The sequence below is a fragment of the Mastomys coucha genome, unplaced genomic scaffold, assembly GCF_008632895.1.
Source record: "Mastomys coucha isolate ucsf_1 unplaced genomic scaffold, UCSF_Mcou_1 pScaffold6, whole genome shotgun sequence".
Taxonomy (NCBI): domain Eukaryota; kingdom Metazoa; phylum Chordata; class Mammalia; order Rodentia; family Muridae; genus Mastomys; species Mastomys coucha.
In genome coordinates, this window is record NW_022196912.1 from 85546521 (window position 1) to 85566447 (window position 19927).

Genomic DNA, 19927 nt, shown 5'->3' on the forward strand with positions numbered 1-19927 from the left:
TAAAATGGATTCTGTTCTGGACAGTTCTCCAGGTTCCGTGGGAACGCCCAGCTCTCGGGTCTGCACAGAGAAACATATGGCAGGACCTTAGGTCAACGCTGACTTCCTCGTTCTAGAAATCTGTTGTTTCTGCTATTCCTAGTGCCAGAGAGTTCCACCTAGGCCTGCGGGGAAAACTAACCCCTGAAGCACTAAAATTCATAACGCTGTTGACATTTAAGACCTAAACAACTTTTGAGGTGCCTCTGTGTGTGACTGTGTGTGTGTGTGTGTGTGTGTGTGTGTGTGTGTGTGTGTCTGTCTGTCTGTCTGTCTGTGTGTTTACACAATCATACCAGTGGCCTATGCTTACCAAATTGAATCTCTCAGCTCAAGACCTTGGAACTCATTATCACAGATGCAAAAATTCAATGAGCAGCAGTCGCTCACTTATATTGTCCACAATTCCCTCTTCTTTGTCTCTTCTCCAGCTGAGCAAGATGCCCAAAGGAAAGAAGGCCAAGGGGAAGAAAGGGGCCCCAGCCCCACCATCACCAAGAAACAGGGGGTCAAAAAGGTGGTCAGTCCTTTGTTTGAGAAAGGGCCCAAGTACTTCAGCACTGGGCAGGACATCCCAGCTCAAAAGAGATCTCACATGCTTTGTCAAATTGCCCCGTACATCAGGCCACAGCAGCAAAGATCCATCCTTTATAAGTTGTTCAAAGTACCTCCTGCCATTACACAGTTCACCCAGGCCCTGGACAAGCAACTCAGCTGCTTAAGCTTGCCCACAAGTACAGACCAGGGACAGAGCAAGAGAAGAAGCAAAGGCTACTGGTCCATGCTGAGAAGAAAGTTGCTGGCAAAGGGGATGTCCCAACTAAGAGACCACCCGTCCTCTAAGCAGGGGTCAACACAGTCACCACCTTGGTGGAGAACAAGAAGGTGCAGCTGGTGATGATTGTCCATGATGTAGACCCCATTGAGCTGGTGGTTCTCCTGCCTGCCCAGTGTTGAAAGATGGGGGTGCCCTACTACATCATTGAGGGAAAGGTCAGGCTGTGGTGCCTGGTTCGCAAGAATATGTGCACCACTGCTCCCTTCACACGGGTTAACTCAGAAACAAGGGTGCTCTGGGTAAGCTGGTGGAAGCTATTAGGACCAATTATAATGACAAATATGATGAGATCCGCCACCACTGGGGAGGCAATGTCCTGGGACCTAAGTCTGTGGCTCGCATTACCAAGCTGGAAAAGGCAAAGGCTAAAGAACTCGCCACTACACTGGGTTAAGTGTACACTAAGTTTTCTGTACATAAATATAATTACAAAATTAAAAAAAAAAAAGAATTCAATGTGCCATCAGCAATGGCAATACATGTTTAAAGATGATGGTGCCATTACTATTTTACAGTTCATTAAGGAATTATCTAGGAAGAGAAATTTGAAATAAGGTTCTTTGATTTTCATAAACCGAAGTAGAAACTGCAGTATGGTGATGGCTTACCTATGAGACAGAAATGGAGTCAGGAGACGGGAGCAGACAGAATTACTTGTTCAGGAGAATTTCTTGCTTATGGTAAATGCTACAGGCCAAGATTGTAGAGAGCCTCAACAGATCAGTCCCCAGCGTCATAGACAAGAATGCCATCTAGTTAGTCCCATGAGGGCAGACACTGCCTCAGGAGAGATCTTAGGAGAAATTCTCCCCGTGCCTTGATGGATAGAGGCCAGGCCATCCTAGGGAAAAGCAACCATGAATTGAGAACGTGGAGACTGAGCAGAGAACGTGGTGACTGTCCGTCTTGGCCTCATTTGGGAGGGAAGGGCATGACACAATGGAAGGCTAAGGGTTGAGGGCAGGCCAGATGTTTAAGGGAGAGGTACCAGCCTGAGCATGGGCAGACATCAAAGCATTAAGGTTAATGTTGGGTAGTAGAGAGACCCTAGCTACCACTTTAAAGGAAATGATCGTTTAAAAGCATACAACGGATATACAGGTTGGTGAAAGTTTAGTAAGTAAAATTACAGAAATGACTACATTCCTATGTTTGAGAAGATTATCAAATTATTTCCATCAGTATTATGCTCTCAGACTCAGGCTAAAGAGAGGTTTTTCACTAGTGTTGATGCCTGCCCAGAAAAGCAATGAGAAAGCTATGTCACAATTAAACTTGGACGTTGAGCTAGATTGAATTAAAAATTAAGGAGGGATCATTCTAAACGGATCGTTAGCCATTTGCTATGAAAAAAAAAAAAAAATCGCCAAGGGCGCCTTGCTCTGCCCATTCCTGTTGGCGGTCAAAGCTAGAGAGCTATAGGATGCTTGCAGCAGAGAGGCGATTCCGCCATCAGACGGCAGGGGGCGTCCGCACAGCCTAGTGCGTCATCTCCACCCTCACAGCCCAGGGCTTCCATTGGCACAAGAAAAAAGCAGGGCCTTTCCTCAACCGTTCATATTTTGGTCATCGACTACGAATACTTTCCGTGGAATCATTACTTTACCGTAGGCTTTCTTTTTTCATTTTTAAAACACCGGTTCTCTCCGTGTGTCTCATTTTCTCTGTCTCTCTTTCCACCCCCTTCCTACCACCTTTCTCAGTTTTTTGAGGCAGAGCTTCTCTGTGTAACCCTGGCTGTCCTGGAATTCGCTCTGTGGACGAAGCTAGGCCTCGAATCAGAGATCCACCTGCCTCTGCCACCAGAGTGCTGGGAATTACAAAAGCAACATGCTCCCTTTTGAAAGCACTTGAGTTGGTACAATAAGTAACATAGAACAAGGGCCAGTGTCAAGAATGGTGGCTTCTGGCCATCTTACCTTTAAGCAGTTCCATTGTGACTTCCAGGATGAAAATGCAGAGAAACAAGAAGAGTTCTTGGCAGAGACACTAGAAGATCGGATTCTAATGCCAGCTCTGACGCTGGAGCTGTGGCCCTGGCAACAGCTGCCCCTAGTGAGGCCTCTTATTCCCAAGGATAGTATTGATCCTCTCCTGTAGGTCCTGAACTCAGACGGTTCAGGCGTGGGACATTCTAATTCCCCAGAAAGACGGACTATTCTTTCCAGCTGTGCTCGCCAAAACCCAGGCTCCAGAGCCTTCAGAAGCCATGACCTCTGGGCTGCAGAGGAGGGTTTTGAAATGACAGGATATAGTATAACTGCTCTCATGTCCTTGGTTAAGCTCTGGATATTAAAAAATAAAGACACTAGGGGTGAGCCGCAGTGCAGGACATGGGTCCGAAGATCGCTAGTGACACAAGGTTTGCTGATCATTCATTCTAGCTAATAAATCAAGAATGGGAAACTTCAAAACTGTATTCAATAAACAGGGCTCTACCTTTCCTCAGCCACAATCTCAGAACAGTGAGGAATCCCAGGAAACAGATAAAGAGAGAATGCAGGTGAACAATGGTTGACTAACTTAGGAAGGATCGGTTGAATCAAGTAGCACGTTCTTAGCTGTAGGGATTTTTAGAGTATGCTGGAAAAGTCCTGGGGAAGCCAAGGAGCTGTGGAGTATGGTTTAAGCTAACTGGGTCAGGGGACTGCCATGTCAGTGTATGGACACTTCATGCTATTGATCTTTCAATAACCATCCCAGATTGCTCAGCCATTGTGGCTACACACAGAGTCGAATTCTTAAAACTTGGTTTGGAAAGTTTTATAAAATTGAAATGTGTCTTCTTTTTCTTCTTCTCCTTCTCCTTCTCCTCCTCCTTCTTCTTCTCCTTTTGTAGAACATGATTTTAATATTTTCAACTGTTAATATTTACCAAACAGAATAAATATTTTAAGATATATTTCATTGTTATGCCTCCCTTTTCATTTCTGATTTTGTTAATTTGGATACTGTCTGTGCCCTCTGGTTAGTCAGGCTAAGGGTTTATCTGTCTTGTTGATTTTCCCAAAAAACAGTTCCTGGTTTTGTTGATTCTTTGTATAGTTCTTTTTGTTTCTAATTGGTTGATTTCAGCCCTGAATTTGATTATTTCCTGCCATCTGCTCCTCTTGGGTATATTTGCTTCCTTTTGTTCTTGAGCTTTCAGGTGTGCTAGTATATGCTCTCTCCTTCTTTTTGGAGGAACTTAGAGCTATGAGTTTTCCTCTTATCGCTGCTTTCATTGTGTCCCATAAGTTTTGGTATGATGTGTCTTCATTTTAACTAAATTCTAAAAGGCCTTTAATTTATTTATTTATTTCTTCCTTGACCAAGATATCATTGAGTAGAGCATTGTTCAGCTTCCATGTGTATGTGTGCTTTCCATTGTTTTTGTTGGTATTTAAGACCAGCCTTAGTCCATGGTGATCTGATAGGGTTCATGGAATTATTTCAATCTTCTTTTATTTGCTGAGGCTTGTTTTGTGACCAATTATATGGTCCGTTTTGGAGAAGGTACCAGGAGGTGCTTAGAAGAAGGTATATTCTTTTGCTTTAGGATGAAATGTTCTATAAATATCTGTTAGATCCATTTGATTCATAACTTCTGTTAGTCTCACTGTGTATCTGTTTAGTTTCTGTTTCCATGATCTGTCCATTGCTGAGAGTGGGATGTTGAGTTCTCCCAATATTATTGTGTAGGGTGTGATGTGTGCTTTGAGCTTTAGTAAAGTTTCTTTTATGAGTATGGGTACTCTTGCATTTGGAGCACAGAATTTCCAAATTAATAATTCTCCTTGGTAGATTTTTTTCTTTGATGAGTGTGAAGTGTCCTTCCTTATCCTTTTTGATGACTTTTGGTTGAAAGTCAACTTTATTCAGTATTAGAATGGTTACTCCAGCTTGTTTCTTGGGACCGTTTGCTTGGAAAAATGTTTTCCAACCTTTAACTCTGAGCTAGTGTCTGTCTTTGTAACTGAGGTGGGTTTCCTGTATGCAGAAAAATGCTGGGTCCAGTCTGTTAGTCTATGTTTTTTTGGGGGGGGGGGAGGAATTGAGTCTATTAATATTAAGGGATATTAAGGAAAAGTAATTGTTCCTTCCTGTTATTTTTGTTGTTAGAGGTGGAATCATGTTCGTGTGGGTTTGTTGAAAGATTACTTTCTTGCTTCTTCTACAGTTGTGTTGGTATTTTCCATCTATTATTCTTTATAGGGCTGGATTTATGGAAAGATATTGTGTAAATTTGGTTTTGTCATGGAATATCTTAGTTTCTCTGTCTATGGTAATTGAGAGTTTTGCTGGGTATAGTAGCCTGGTGTGGCATTTATGTTCTCTTAGGGTCTGTATGATATCTGCCCAGGATCTTCTAGTTTTCGTAGTCTCTCTTGAGAAGTCTGGTGTAATTCTGATAGGTCTGCCTTTATATGTTACTTGACCTTTTCTCCTTACTACTTTTAATATTCTTTCTTTGTTTAGTGCATTTGGTGTTTTGATTATTATATGACGGGAGGAATTTCTTTTCTGGCCCATTCTATTTGGAGTTCTGTAGGCTTCTTGTATGTTCATGGGCATCTCTTTCTTTAGGTTAGGGAAGTTTTCTTCTATAATTTTGTTGAAGATATTTACTGGCTCTTTAATTGGGAATCTTCACTCTCTTCTATACCTATTTTCCTTAGGTTTGGTCTTCTCGTTGCATCCTGGATTTCCTGGATGTTTTGGGTTAGGAGCTTTTTGCCTTTTGCATTTTCTTTGACTGTTGTGTCAATGTTTTCTATGGTATCTTTTGCACCTGAAATTCTCTCTTCTATCTCTTGTATTCTGTTGGTGATGCTTGCATCTATAACCCCTAATCTTTTTCCTATGTTTTCTAACTCCAGGGTTGTCTCTTTTTGTGATTTCTTTATTATTTCTATTTCCATTTTAAGATCTTGGATGGTTTTGTTCATTTTCTTCACCTGTTTGATTGTGCTTTCCTGTAATTCTTTAAGGGATTTTTGTGTTTCCTCTTTAAGAGCTTCTAGCTGTTTACGTGTGTTCTCCTGTATTCCTTTAAGGGAGTTATTTATGTCTTTCTTAAAATCCTCTATCATCATCATGAGAAGTGATTTTATATATGAATCTTGCTTTTCTGGTGTGATGGTGTGTCCAAGACTTGCTATGGTGGGAGAATTGAGTTCTGATGATGGCAAGTAACCTTGGTTTCTGTTGCTTATGTTCTTACACTTGCCTCATGACATCTGATTATCTCTAGTGCTACCTGCCCTTGCTATAGATGACTGGAGCCTGTCCTTCCTGTGATCCTGATTGTGTCAGAACTCCTCAGAGTTCAGCTGTCTCTGTGATCCTGTGATCCTGAGACCTTTGGCATGTCAAAGCTCCTGGAACTCAAACTGCCTCTGGGACCCTGAGATCCTGGTGTGACCAAGCTCCTGGGATCCTGGGATCCTGGGATCCTGTGGTCCTGGGCACGTTTGAGTGCCTGAGAGTGGAGCTTCTTCTGGGTGTTGTGGGACTGGCTGTGGAGTTAGAACCCAAGGTCAGGACATTGGCCCAGACCAGAAGGAACCCATGCCACTGGTCAGGCAGAGTTCCTGGGTCCTGCTGGTCCCAGTTACTTCTGGTGTCGTGTGTTCCTCACTTCTGATCCTATGATCCAGGGTGTGTTAAAGAGTCTGGGATTAGACCCTCTTCTTCTTCTTCTTCTACTTCTTCTTCTACTACTACTTCTTCTTCTTCTTCTTCTTCTTCTTCTTCTTCTTCTTCTTCTTCTTCTTCTTCTTCTTCTTCTTCTTCTTCTTTTTCTTCTTCTTCTTCTCCTCCTCCTCCTCCTCCTCTTCTTCTTCTTCTTCTTCTTCTTCTTCTTCTTCTTCTTCTTCTTCTTCTTCTTCTTCTTCTTCTCCTTCTCCTTCTCCTTCTCCTTCTCCTTCTCCTTCTCCTTCTCCTTCTCCTTCTCCTTCTCCTTCTTCTTCTCCTTCTCCTCCTTCTCCTTCTCCTTCTTTTTCTCCTCCTCCTCTTCCTCCTCCTCCTTCTTCTCCTTCTTTCTCTTCCCTCTCCTTCTCCTCTTTCTTCTCCTTCTTCTTTCTCCTCCTCCTCTTTCTCCTCTTCTTCCTCTTCTTCTTCCTCCTCTTTTTCAGTATGTGTATATCAACTGGGTGCAAACCTATCTGTGATGGCTGTTTTTTTTTATCTACCTGACACAGGCTGGAGTCATATGAACGAAGAAGCCTCAACTGAAAAAATTCCTTAATAAGATCTAGCTGAAGGGCATGGATATTTTCTTTTGGGGAGGGGGGATCAAGACAGGGTTTCACTGTGTAACCCTAGCTGTCCTAGAACTTGCTCTGTAGACCAGTCTAGCCTTGAATGCAGAGATCGCCTCTCTCTGCTTCCTGAGTGCTAGGGTTAAAGGGGTGTGTTACCACTGCCCAGCTATAAGGCATTTCTTAATTACTTATTGATTATGGGTGGTGCCAGCTGTGGCCCTGGGTTCTATAAGAAAAGCCGGTTGAAAAACCCATGATAAGCAAGCCAATAAGCAGTATCCTTCCATGGCCTCTGCATCTGTTCCTGCCCTGTTTGAATTCCTGTCTTGGCTTCCTTCAGTGATGGACTGAATACAATGTGGAAGCAGAAGGCTGAGCAACCCTTTCCACCCCAGGTTGCTTTAGCCACGGTGTTCACACAGCACTAGAAACCCCAACTAAGACACTTTCCTGGACACTACGCCACACACTGTCAGCTCTGAGTTTCATTTCAACATTCTCATCATCTTGGATGAGTGACTTGATTTCTTTAGACAGGCTTAGGTGCTGAGTTTCCAAAGCAGGGAACCCCCAAAAGGCAGCTGCTTCAAGAATTGGCCAGCTCAGAGTCAAGTGTCATTAGGTTCAGGAGAGTGAAAGGCAGACAAAGATTTGGGAGAGAAAGCATGGAATCTTGCTCTGCAAGACGGTGAGGTTCAGGAACGCGAGCTCTCCATTGATCAGGTCAGGCCTCCTTCTAAGAACCAGAGCAACTCACCAAGGGAAAGGTTAAGCTCAGAGCCCACAGAAGCCTGCTTTCCAGAGGGAGACTAGAGATCAGAATTTAGAAGAAAGACAGATCAGTTGTGCCTGGCACTTTCTGGAATTATAGGAGCCCAGCTGGGCCAGTAGTATGATGTGGCTGCAGAAAGAACTGGAAGATGAAGAGGGGTGTGGTCCCTCCCATCCAGAACCAGCAAAGTCTTTGAAAGCACTTTCTTTTGGTGGTCTCTCTGTGTTTGGTTCTTACTGCTTGGGTTGTTACTCCCAGGAAATCTTTCTTTCTAAATAAATCATTCATTCCTAGACAGGGCTCAGGCCCAATGTGGAATATCACTTTTAGTTACATGATGCCTTCACAGCACATATTTGTTATCAAAAGCAGGTTTATCAGGAGCCTGGGCTATCTATCATCCAGGAGCGGGGGGGGGGGAGGGGGAACAGCTCTAAAGATTCTTAGCAAAGAAAAAGATCTTTTTCTTTACCACCCTCTTCCCTAGATCCTTCCTGAGAACCCATCTCTGTTTTTCTAGTTTTGGAGAGAAGTACCCACTGCTTCTTGGGCATCTCAACTCGGCTTTGTGTCATTTCTTAAGCTGTCTGGCTTGCTGCCTAAATGATAAAGACTCTGGCTTGGTTGGGTTCCTGAAGCTTCTCCGTTCCCTTTATCTTCCTGGTGTACCTGAAGACCAGTGGCCAGCCTGGTGCTGAGACAAGTCAGGCAGGGGAAACAGGACTGGTTTCAGTCCATATCCTCTGCCTCTTAGTTGCCTTGGCTTCAGGAGTCAGGGAATGTGCCTGAAGACTGGGCCTCTGCATTCTTTCTTTGGCCCCCTCCTTCCTTCTTCTTCTTCTTCTTCTTCTTCTTCTTCTTCTTCTTCTTCTTCTTCTTCTTCTTCTTCTTCTTCTTCTTCTTCTTCTTTTTTTTTTTAGACAAGGTTTCTCTGCATAGCCCTGGTTGTCCTGGAATTTACTCTGTAGACCAGGCTGGCCTTGACCTCAGAAATCCACCTGCCTCTGCCTCCTAAGTGCTGGGATTAAAGGCGAGCGCCACCACTGCCTGGCCCCTCCTTCCTTCTTTATTTCGCTTCTGTCTGTGATTGGGATGCTCTGCCCCTGTGTGTTTGTCCCCACCCACCATCCTCCCTGTGGTCCCTCACCTGTCTCCTGACCATGAGACTACAGCCAGTCCTCACAGTCCAGCCGACTTCTTCATCCCGCCTGACTTGCTGCATGAGGATCTTGCACTGGATAACATTCTTGGCAAGTAGTGAAATAGCCTGCTGAAAGGGGTGCCTCTTGACCCACTCTAACAAGCAGTGCAGGGACCACGAGGCTTGGTCAGAGGAAGTCAGCTTCCAGAGGGCCCAGGAACTCCACTACCAATATCAAGAACACCCTTGTGTGGGGAAAATGTCTCAATTACAAAACATTTGTTCATTAATCTTATCCTTGCATAATATATGGAATCTACACTTAATAAATGTCTCAGCACAAAATACTTGGAACTTAGCAGAGGGCTGGCTTCTTAGGCTCCACCCTGCTTCTGAAGAGCTGTGCAGTCTGAGACACGTTGCCTCTCTTCTCACCTGTTTCCATAATGAGAAGCTCTATTTGCTCCATGTGTCATCTTATCCCGCTTTATAACCACGGTTGCCTGAAAAACTGGCCCTGCCCACATGACAAACCAAGTTCCTTTGGTCTCCTCATCGTGAAAGAAGGAGTGGTGCCCTCACTTAAGATTTCTGCTGCAAGGATCACTGACAATCCAGGGAGGCAACTGTTGTAAATATTCAGCTGCAGGAAGATGGGGGGAAAGAAACAAAATACACATAAAGGTATTTTATATGAACAGCTTATTCTGGGAGCAGTGGCTCCCTGTAATACCAGTTCCTTGTTCTGTACCTCATCAGAAACACTCTGAGGATCTCAGATGTTCTCCATTTGAAGCGTGTGGCCAAGAGTCAGAGGAATCCCTGTGCCCCTGCAGGGAGCCTACCAGAAGACCACCGGCCATTCCTCATTCTCATTGCCAGGCTGTGCGTTAAGACAGACCTGGGCACGCAGTAGGTTCTGAGTGTTGGGGAATGAGATCAGGGCTCCTTGTCATTGACTGATGGAGAGCAAGATTATCCCTTATGGGGCTGCTTTAAAGCCTGCTACAGAGCAGGGCTGATTGCATGTGGCGGCCACCCTACCCCCTGCCTGAGCATGTCAACCTGGCTGTTCAGGTTGGGCAAATGGACCAGGCCATGAATGGGCAAGTTCACCTGGAAGTGGAAGGCAACCTTTGGAGCTCAGCCAGCCCAGTTCTCTGCTGGCTTCTGACTGTTTGTTTACCAGCCTGTTAAAGAGACCTTGGAATGTGGACCAGATAAAGTAGGAGAAGAACAGACTCACATTCCAGAAGAAGAACAGGACCCCTTTGTTTCTAAGGCTCAACTGCTTACGTTGACCTGGACTGCTGTAAGCTGTCATTTTTATTAAACTTTGAAGAATGGGGTAATGCAGTGTTTGAATGACTCAAGAGATTGGTTATTCATTGTCTTTCCTTCATATACGGCCCCTGTCCCATCTCCCCTCACCTCTGCCTGTGTCTCTTATCTGCCCAGGGAAATGTTTGCCAAATGACTGATTAGACCCTCCTGGTGCTTTGCATTTTTTAAAGATGATGCTGATAGCACTTTTTGCAGCTTCCATGAAAGGCTTGCAGAGTCTATCTTATCTCCAGGCTTTCCACATCTTTCAGCTAAGCTGCGCATAATCTCCAAAGTTTTGGGTGTGTGTTAAGTGGGTTAAAGCCTTTGAAGTTGAGATAGTTCTTCGTGGGTCTTTCTCCAGTTGGGGAATACCACATGACTATCTTCGCAGACCATTAGTGCTGTAATTCCAGAACCAACTGCAGGATTGATTATTTACTGTAGGAAAACTGGCAGATAAGCAAGGTGAAAAAGAAACCCTGATAGGGAACCTGGACTGTGGCCTGGGTTGGATCCTGAGTTTAGTCTGAGCTGGACAAAGGGGTGGACCACACAATGTCTGGATGCTGATGGCACAACCACTGGTGAGTGTCTGTGTATCAGCTACGGTGTATTCTGGTCCTTCCTCATGAGAGGCTGGCAGCTGCTGAACTGTACAAGGTTACTGATGCAGGTAGAGGTGTGTCTTTACCATAGCTCACTCAACCATAATGGAGGCCATGACCTCCTGGTTTGCATTGCCAGAGAGAATGACGGAAGTGTCTTCAGCCATTGGGGGTGGCAGAGGTTTTCTAGTTCAGCCTTAATATCCCTCCTCTTGCATCTCAGGTTATCAAGCATCTAAGACGCTCCTACCATGCTGAACAGAGTTTGTACAGGTGTGCCTTCATGTCTGACCTGGGAAGCTCACTTTTGGTTGAAAGCATTGTAAGTCAAATTCACATTTAATACGAGTAACCCACCAAACATCCTCACTGAGAATCTCAGTATCTGATGCTGTTCCGCATCTCCAGGACAACACACAGCCCTGTTCTAGACTGAGAAAAAGCAAAATAAGATTAGGAATGAGTGAGCGGTGGTGTCCACACATCACTTATATACTGTTTCGACAACAGACGAACATTGCTTCCTGGCAGTATCTCCCTGTCCTTAGTCTTCTGGGAGGGGTTGGGGGTGGCGTGGTGGGTACTGTTTGTTTTTTCTGCTTCCTATAGTCTCTCTGCCACCTGTTCTTCTGAAACTCAGGTAGCCTTTAGAATCCAACTCAGAAAGCCAGTCCTTGCAGGCCTCAGAACATCTCTAAGCAGCTGGCCCTCTCCTCTTTGACCTGCTCTTCACCTGGTGCTGACAGCCTTTCTTGAAACTGTGCACTCAGCTCTGTGGATCCCAACCCTGGCCTCCATGTTGAGTAGCACAGAGGTAAGATGTCTGTGAACACTTGTGCTTGTTCTCTTTGTCCCAGCAGGATTAGACAATGTTCTTAGGCAGTTCTGTGCTGCTTTCCCACTTTTTCCTGTAATCTTATCTAAAAAGTAATTTAAGACTCTAACACTTTTTGTGTCTCAGCTAACGTTAATCATTAGTCTTGCTCCTGGCTCTAAACTCTTACTGAACAGCTACTGTGCATTAGGAGCAATTGCAAGTACTGGAGAAAAGAATAGAAGTCAGGCTAACTGATAGAAGTATATGAATTGTACACTTGCTTAACCATAATAAGTGCTACAAAGGAAACGTGTGGACCTTGAGAGGGGACAGGTCACGGCAGGTAGGGCGGGGCTGATATAGTCTGGCTCTGAACATCTTCAGTTAGCACCTCCGGCACTGGCAATACTATTTCCTTAAGAAGGATGTCACGACTGCAACCGATTGGGTCTTCTGTGTCTGCTATGATATTGTTTCTTGAGGAATTTCTTTAAGGAAATCCATGAAAATGAAATCAACTGGGTCAAGAGTGGAAGCACCAGGACCTTGACGAAGCTCTCTGTCCAAAGGTAGCTTTTGACCTGGATGCTGAAAACTAGGGAGCCTTTTGTAGCTGTCCCAGCAGTGATCGCACGTGACAGGAGCCAAGCACAGAGGCAGGGGAACAATGAGACATGTCTCAGGAATGGCAGGTTCTGTAAACTTCCCACATTAAAAAAAAAAAAAAAAAAGTAAGCACCTTATGTTTCTTGAGCCTACTATCATAAAGACTCCGAGAAAAGCCGGTGCAGAGTGGTAAAACTATTGAAAGGGCCTGGATAACTGAACTACATCACCTTCGTGGAAAGAGCAGGCTGATTTCAAAAGATAGTTAAATTAGCAGGAAGAGCTGGCTGTACACTTCTTGTAAAAATTCTAAACTATCTCAAAATGTTGTTTTTCTCCTGAGGAGCTTCCTGGAGATGTTGACTAATGGTCTGGTATGGGAAATAACTGAGGATTAAATATTTAAAAGCAAAAATGTTAAAAGATAGGCACTCACTACTGAACCCAGGTTTGAATTCGTCATGCTCCACTCTCCGTCTTCTAAGTGCTGGGATTGCAGGTATGTGTAACCCCACCCAGAATAAGCAGCCTTCCAGGGTAGGATGATAACGTGACTAGATGTTAAGAAAATTCAAAAAGAAAAAAACAAAACTAAAGTTGAGTGTGCAGGTTGAGTGTCGCCTTTATCTGTAACTCAGTAATATCTCAAACATTGATTTTTTTTTTTAGTTTAATATATATGAGTCTTTGCCTGCATGATTATCTAGACACCGCATGTATTCCTGGTTCCTGCCAAGGTCAGAAGATCGTGGTAGGGCCCCTGGAACTGGAGTTACAGATGGTTCTGGGTTCTGGGAACTAAACCCAGGCCTTCAGCAAGAGCAGCAAGTGTTCTAATAGCTAAACCATCTCTCCAGGTCTCTGATTTATTTTTTAAACAATAAAAGTCCTGGTTCGTGATAAATTAAAGAACAGGAGACTGGAAAGATAGCTCAACTGTTGAGAATGTGTGCTGCTCTTGCAGAGAACCAAAGTGTGGTTCCAGCACCCACACTTACAACTGTATATGACTCTAGCTCTTGAAAATCTGACACCTTCTTTTGGCCTCCACAGGTACCTTCATGTGCGCACATGTACACACACACACACACACACACACACACACACACACACACACACACACTAGAATAAAACAAATAGTTTCTAAAAGAAGATAGCTAGGTCTTCCTCATAGTTTATATGCAGAGAGTGGACTGCCCATAGTCAAATTCCCTTCAGGAGGTCAAAGCCTTCCAGTGGGAATTCTTGTCACGAGAAACCATTGGGATCAGCACATTTCACTGGGGACACGTGTTCTGGCTAATTCACAGCATCTGTCCATACCTTTCCAAGAAAAGCAAAAGGCGCTCACTACCACATCTGACCTGTATTATTTAAAGGCTTTCTGTGAAAATCCTCAGTCCAAAAATTACAATCCATTTGCTGCTTTATTTTGGCTTCTGTGCTTAGGCAAGGGCCTGGTGCACCTGCTTGTAAACCGGACACCATCGCCATTAGCATTATTATTAGTCGCTAACAATGCCAATTGTTTCTTCCCAGAGGAAGTGATAAAAAGTGACTCAAAATGTAATAATAATAATCATCTTCCCTCTCTAAAACAGTCCAGCAGTTGTGTCCATAATGCTTTGCTATGCATTAAAAGGATGCATACCCCGTGTGTTCACACCCCAATAATAAAGGCTAGAGCCATCCCCATGCTTGATGTAATGAGGAACCCACACTGAATCCATGTGAGTAATAGCTGAACATCATCTAACATCATGCTAGACAAAAAAATAGAAGGAGCTGGGGGGGAAAAAACCAGACTTTTGTAGGTCTGTCTTTTAGTGTTCTTCAAGATACAAATCTAGCTCAGAAGAAGTATTTATTAATAATATTGGTCTCATGACCAACAGGTAAGAAGCATGTTTTCCTAAAACCTTGGCCCACCACCAATTTGCTGGGTAATTGAAGAGTCGAGCCTCCTTGGCTCAACAGAGATATTTTTTCTCTTTTTAAGTGAGGTTGGGGATAGACGTTGAAGTCAGGCTGCCTGGGTGTAACTCCTAGATCCCACACTTTCTCAGCTTGTGAACTGCTCTGGGCAACTTCCCTATCACCACCATAGTTTTCTCACCTACATATTGGTGGGGGGGTAGAAACCGTGAGAGAAATTCTGCATGAGGCCCGCATGCAGTGAAGAACACACAGCTGGTGGTGTTAGCCTATCACTCATCCAAAGAATTCTGTTAGGAAAGGAAGGGCCAAAGGAGGGGAGGGAGGGAAGAGGAAAAAGAGGAAGAGGAAAGAGAGGGACAAACCTATATGCACACACACATGCATAAACATAATTAAAAATTAAAAAGAAATATTTTTAAAAGGAGAAAAAAATCTGAAAATGAAATGAGCTAAAAGTCTAGAGGCTATGAATTCTCATCTGCCATAACTTGTCACGTGACATTGGGCAATGTGATGTGATTATTCTCTTGTCCAGCACTCAGTATGATCTCACTAACTGGTCATATTCATATATGCAGCCACATTCTGCTTCTGGGGGTCTGGGCTCTGGGGCTGGTACTAGGGCTGTGAACAAGTGAAGAAGATGTTTTGCTACTGCAAAATTAAGTGTCCAGACAAAACCCACAGGAAAGGTCCCGGGAGGTTCTACATGGAACCAGCCAGTGGTTGTTGGCAATGCCAGAAACTCTTCTCTGGGTACCAGTTGAGAATCAGCAGTGAGCAGACTACCTAAGGTCAGGATGAGTACGTCTGTCCTCAGGCATCGGCAAACACCTTGTTGGTCTTCATTGAGGATACATTGTACCATTCTGCTGCATCAGAGATGGCCGTGTGGCCCAAGCTCGAGCTCAGATAAAGACCCTAATGCGACTGCATCGGACCCTCTCCTTGGTGGTCTTTGGGGTTCACAAGCGCTTCCTCCTGCAGCCAGCACTCTGGTTCAAGGTAGAAAGAAAGCCTTTCTTTCAGCTTTCAGTCAGCTGCCCCCTCTTCCTAGTAAGACCTACTACCTCACCAGCAAGTGAAGCTCTGCTTAGATATCCCCAATTCCCCACTGGTCCTGGTCCTAAGCCTCCCCCATGACACCTACCAGTAGCTATTGTTGTATATCCAAGACCCACAGCCTCAAACCACTCTAATAGATCTTCTTCTATTTATTCTATTATACATTTATATTGTATCTACATATAGATATTATGTATATCTATTATAGATTTATTGTATCAATTCTGTTCCTCTGGAGAGCCATGTCTAATACAAGCAACACATGAGGAAAAGCTCCTGAGAGCAAGCCCATCCCTGCTGTAGACCCAAGTCAGCCAAGACCTGTAAGGTATGAAGAGTGAGACTCCATGTCAAGGCAAGACCTGAACTGAGCAGTCACAGATTCTCAAAGGAGAGAGAGAGGAAATGTTGATTAAAAACAAGAAGAGAAACCCAGTTAATATTGTCAATAAAATTGACACAGACGGGTCATGAAATGGAAGAAAAAATAATTTCAAATCTACTAGGATGTTTGCTTCTTGTTTGTTTAGTTTTTGTTTAAAAATATTTTTTTGAAAAAAAATTTAAGACAGATTTTGTAAACTATAGTTGAAGAGTAGTCACCACAACTAACGGACAACTGGTGGGTTTTGACCTTTGAACCCACGAAATCCTGGTGGCAATGCATCTCTCAGTCTCCTTACATTCTTTGGCTCTTGGTTCCCTCTCACCACAGGTGGTCATGGTTTGCTTCCTGAAAGTGTTAAAGCCTATATAGCCACAGCCTGTCTGTTGGTACCACGGCCATTTGAAAAAAATGGCCATTTTGAATAGGGGTCAAATAAAGTTTAAGTTCCCAAGACCTCCCTGGGTAACTGACCTGCTTGGCAGAAGACATGGATGTGGGTAACTGACACCCTGGTTGGCAAGTTGAGACAAGAATATTAAGCAAGGCACTCCAACAGAGTTGACTAACCCAACCAATGGGAACAGGATAAGTACCACGAAGGCAGGTTCCTAAGGAAGTCCCCTATCCCTAAATCCTGATTGGTGGGATAACTTAGCATAGATGTTTATGGATTTCAAGCTTAAAAGCTCCTTAGCATTCTGGCTTTGGGGTTTCAGTCTCAGCTTCCAAGTCTGACCTGTGTCCCTGATTAATCAATCCTAAAGTGTGTGTTCAATAAACTATCCCTGTTTGAGACTGGTGTGCATGTGGTTTGTGGAGAAATTCCCAGACCCCAACAGAAAGTATAGATTAACTTTCACTTTTACACAATCTAAATAAATGTAATGACACAGTGAGAAGTCTTTGGAGAGGAGTAAGGTTCATACTCTGATAGAGGACTAAGGATAAGATTAGGGTCACCAGAGGCCAAGATGTTGAAGAGATTGTGAGAAATCATAGACATTTAAGACATATTTTGTTCATTCTGAGCCAAGTCTGTTAGGCAGGCAGGCACCCGCAGACACCCAGGCATATGTCAGCACACACACATGCCAAGTATAGGCAGGCCCTGATGTACACATAGACAACTACACAGACTTACAGACAGACAGACAGACAGACACACACACACACACACACACACACACACACACACAGAAACACACACACAGGGCATGGTTTTGAAGGCTAAGGTTCATACCTCTGACGTCAAAGCTATATTTATACCAAAACCACATAAAAGAGGTATTTTGCCAGAAATAGTATGTAATAGAATACATCACTGTTCCCTGAACAGCTGGTGTTAGCCATTAGGGGGCTGATATCGACCCTGAATAGCCAATGTCATCACTTTGGACATCGATATTATCCTTAAGTTATCTGAACATAAATTAATCCCTCATGACCTATGTTCCCTTACACTTTTCTTTCATTCAACGTGATGATTCTAAGAGATGATACTGTCTTATAATATGAATATTGTGATGGTTTGCATATGCTTAGCGCAGGGAGTGGCACAATTAGGAGGTGTGGCCCTGTTGGAGTAGGTGTATCACTGTGGGCATGGGCTTAAGACCCTCATCCTAGCTGCCTGGAAGTCAGTCTTCCACTAGCAGCTTTCAGATGAAGATGTAGAACTCTCAGCTCCTCCTGCACCACACCTACCTGGATGCTGCCATGCTCCCACCTTGATGATAATGGGCTGAACCTCTGAACCTGTAAGCCAGCCCCAATTAAATGTTGTCCTTATAAGAGTTGCCTTGGTCATGGTGTCTGTTCACAGCAGTGAAACCCTAATTAAGACAAATATCAATGTCATATTCCCTTAAAAAAAAGATTTATTTTTTATTAATATGAGTACACTTTGCTGTCTTCAGACACACCAGAAGAGTGCATCGATCTCATTACAGATAGTTGTGAGCCACCATGAGGTTGCTGGGAATTGAACTCAGGACCTCAGGAAAAGCAGTCAGTACTCTTAACCACTGAGCCATCTCTCCAGCCTGTCATATTCCTTTTTACTATGTGATATTATATCCATTTTACAAAAATGGCACAATTTATTTACTTATCCACATGTTGATGAGCATTTAGGGTACTCCTAATTTGGTACAATAACAAAAAAATGTTGAAAAAAGGTATATATGTCTTCATGTAAGCTCATTTTTTCATTTTTCATTTGGTTTTGATAAACATAAAAATTGGCAGGTTGTATGGTAGGTAGATAATGAAGATTACAATGATCAAGTTTTTCCAAAGTCCCTATAGCATTTTACACGTGTCGGCAGTGAGGGAGAGTACCAGTCACCCCATGCCCTCATCAGAATTACATGTTATTCCATAATGTATGCAATGTGTGAATAAAACCTTACTGACATTTCATTCTCCTGGTGATTAATTAATAATATTGAGGGTTTTCCAATGCATTCATACTTTGCGTTTTATGTCCTTTTAAATATTACTGGATTTAATCTGTTGGTACTTTGATGGGAATTTTTTTGCTCTATTCATCAAGATTATTGATTTACATGATCCTTCTGTGATGTTCTTGTCGGATTAGGTGATGCTGGCCTCCTAAAGTGAGCAGCAAGTTCCCTCTTCCCTATTTTTTCCCCTTGTGCTTATGGAGCTTATTCAACTGTCTAATACAATGATCTTTGAAGCTTTATTTTCTTCTTTTTAGAATGCAGATATAAATTAAAATATAATTACATCATTTACCCTTCTCTTTCCTCCCCCTGACCCTTCCCATGCAATCCCCCATATATATGTATATATATGTAAAATGTTCAGATTTTTGAGCATAACATTTTCACATATATATATACACTATACATATATGGTCTACATATATATGTATATACATGTGTGTGTATATATATATATATATATATATATATTTCTAAAGATTTAAGTACAACTTGCTTATCCTTTACAGGATCACTTCTATGTTTATGCTTTCCGGGACCACTTGGGTATTTTGGTAACCAGTTTGAGGGTTCTTCCCTGGAGAAGACAATTATATTCTGAAAATCTCTCTGTAACTTGCAGACATTTCTGCTATGAATGTTTGAAGAAAGTCATCAGGAAGACTGTGCTAGAGTCCCCTGGGAAGGTGGTGATGTCCTACTTCTCATTTCAAATTGGATACTTTTTTCAATACTTTTCATTTAATGTTCAGATTTTTGAGCATAACATTTTTACTATTCTTCTTTTTATCTTTTAGCTGTTCACAGGATTGTGTTGGTGGCAGCCACCTTTGTATTCCTCATATTGGTGATATATACTTCCTCTCTTTAAATCAATCTAGTTTAAGGGTTTGTCTATTTTGTCAATCTTTTTTTAAACCAACTTTTTTCTTTTATCTGTTGAGAGTTTACTTTGTTGATTCATGCTCTTATTTTTATCATTGTCTTATTTTTAAATGTTTTTAATAATTAGCATGTTAAAGCTATTTTATGCCTTCTGCAAATTTTGATACAATGTACTTCATTTGATACTCAATTCAAAATAATGTGTGGCTTTGCTAGTGACTTTGTCTTTGTCTTATAAATTATTTAAGAGAATCTTGTTGAATTTCTGGATATTTGGGTGTGAGTGGTATTAGATTACAAAGGCAGAACAAGCAGCTGAGGTGCCTATTTAATATGTAAAAACATTCTTGGTCTCCAGGTTCTCCCAGCATTCCTCAGTCCTTACCTGTTACAGTATATGGTTGACATCACCAGCACCCCCTCTTTCTACCCTGAACTCTCCAGCCCAGGGGTTCGGCTGCTTCCCGCAGAGGCTATTCCCTATGTAATCCAGACATTTTGGTTGCCTACTCCCCTTCTCTTCTTTTGTACTTTTGACCTCCTGGATGCTGTACTTTTCCTCCCCCAACACACACACACACACACACACACATAGAGTTCAGGATCATAATCACTCTGGACTCTTTCAGATGTGCCTGCCTCTGGCTATGCTCTCTCACGTGTATATAATAAACTTTCTCCTCCCTAGGGACAGACATGTCCTTTCTTTCCTTTTTCTTTCTTGTTTTCATTGAAGTAGATGTCACATTCATATTGATCTCTCACTTAACTCTATTGTGACCAAAAAAAAAAAA

At 42.9% G+C, this 19927-nt stretch overlaps 1 pseudogene; it reads left to right on the forward strand.

Moving 5' to 3' along the window:
* The first annotated feature begins 479 nt into the window (after window positions 1–479).
* Window positions 480–1271, forward strand: LOC116080616 (annotated as a pseudogene).
* Window positions 1272–19927: the final 18656 nt, after the last annotated feature.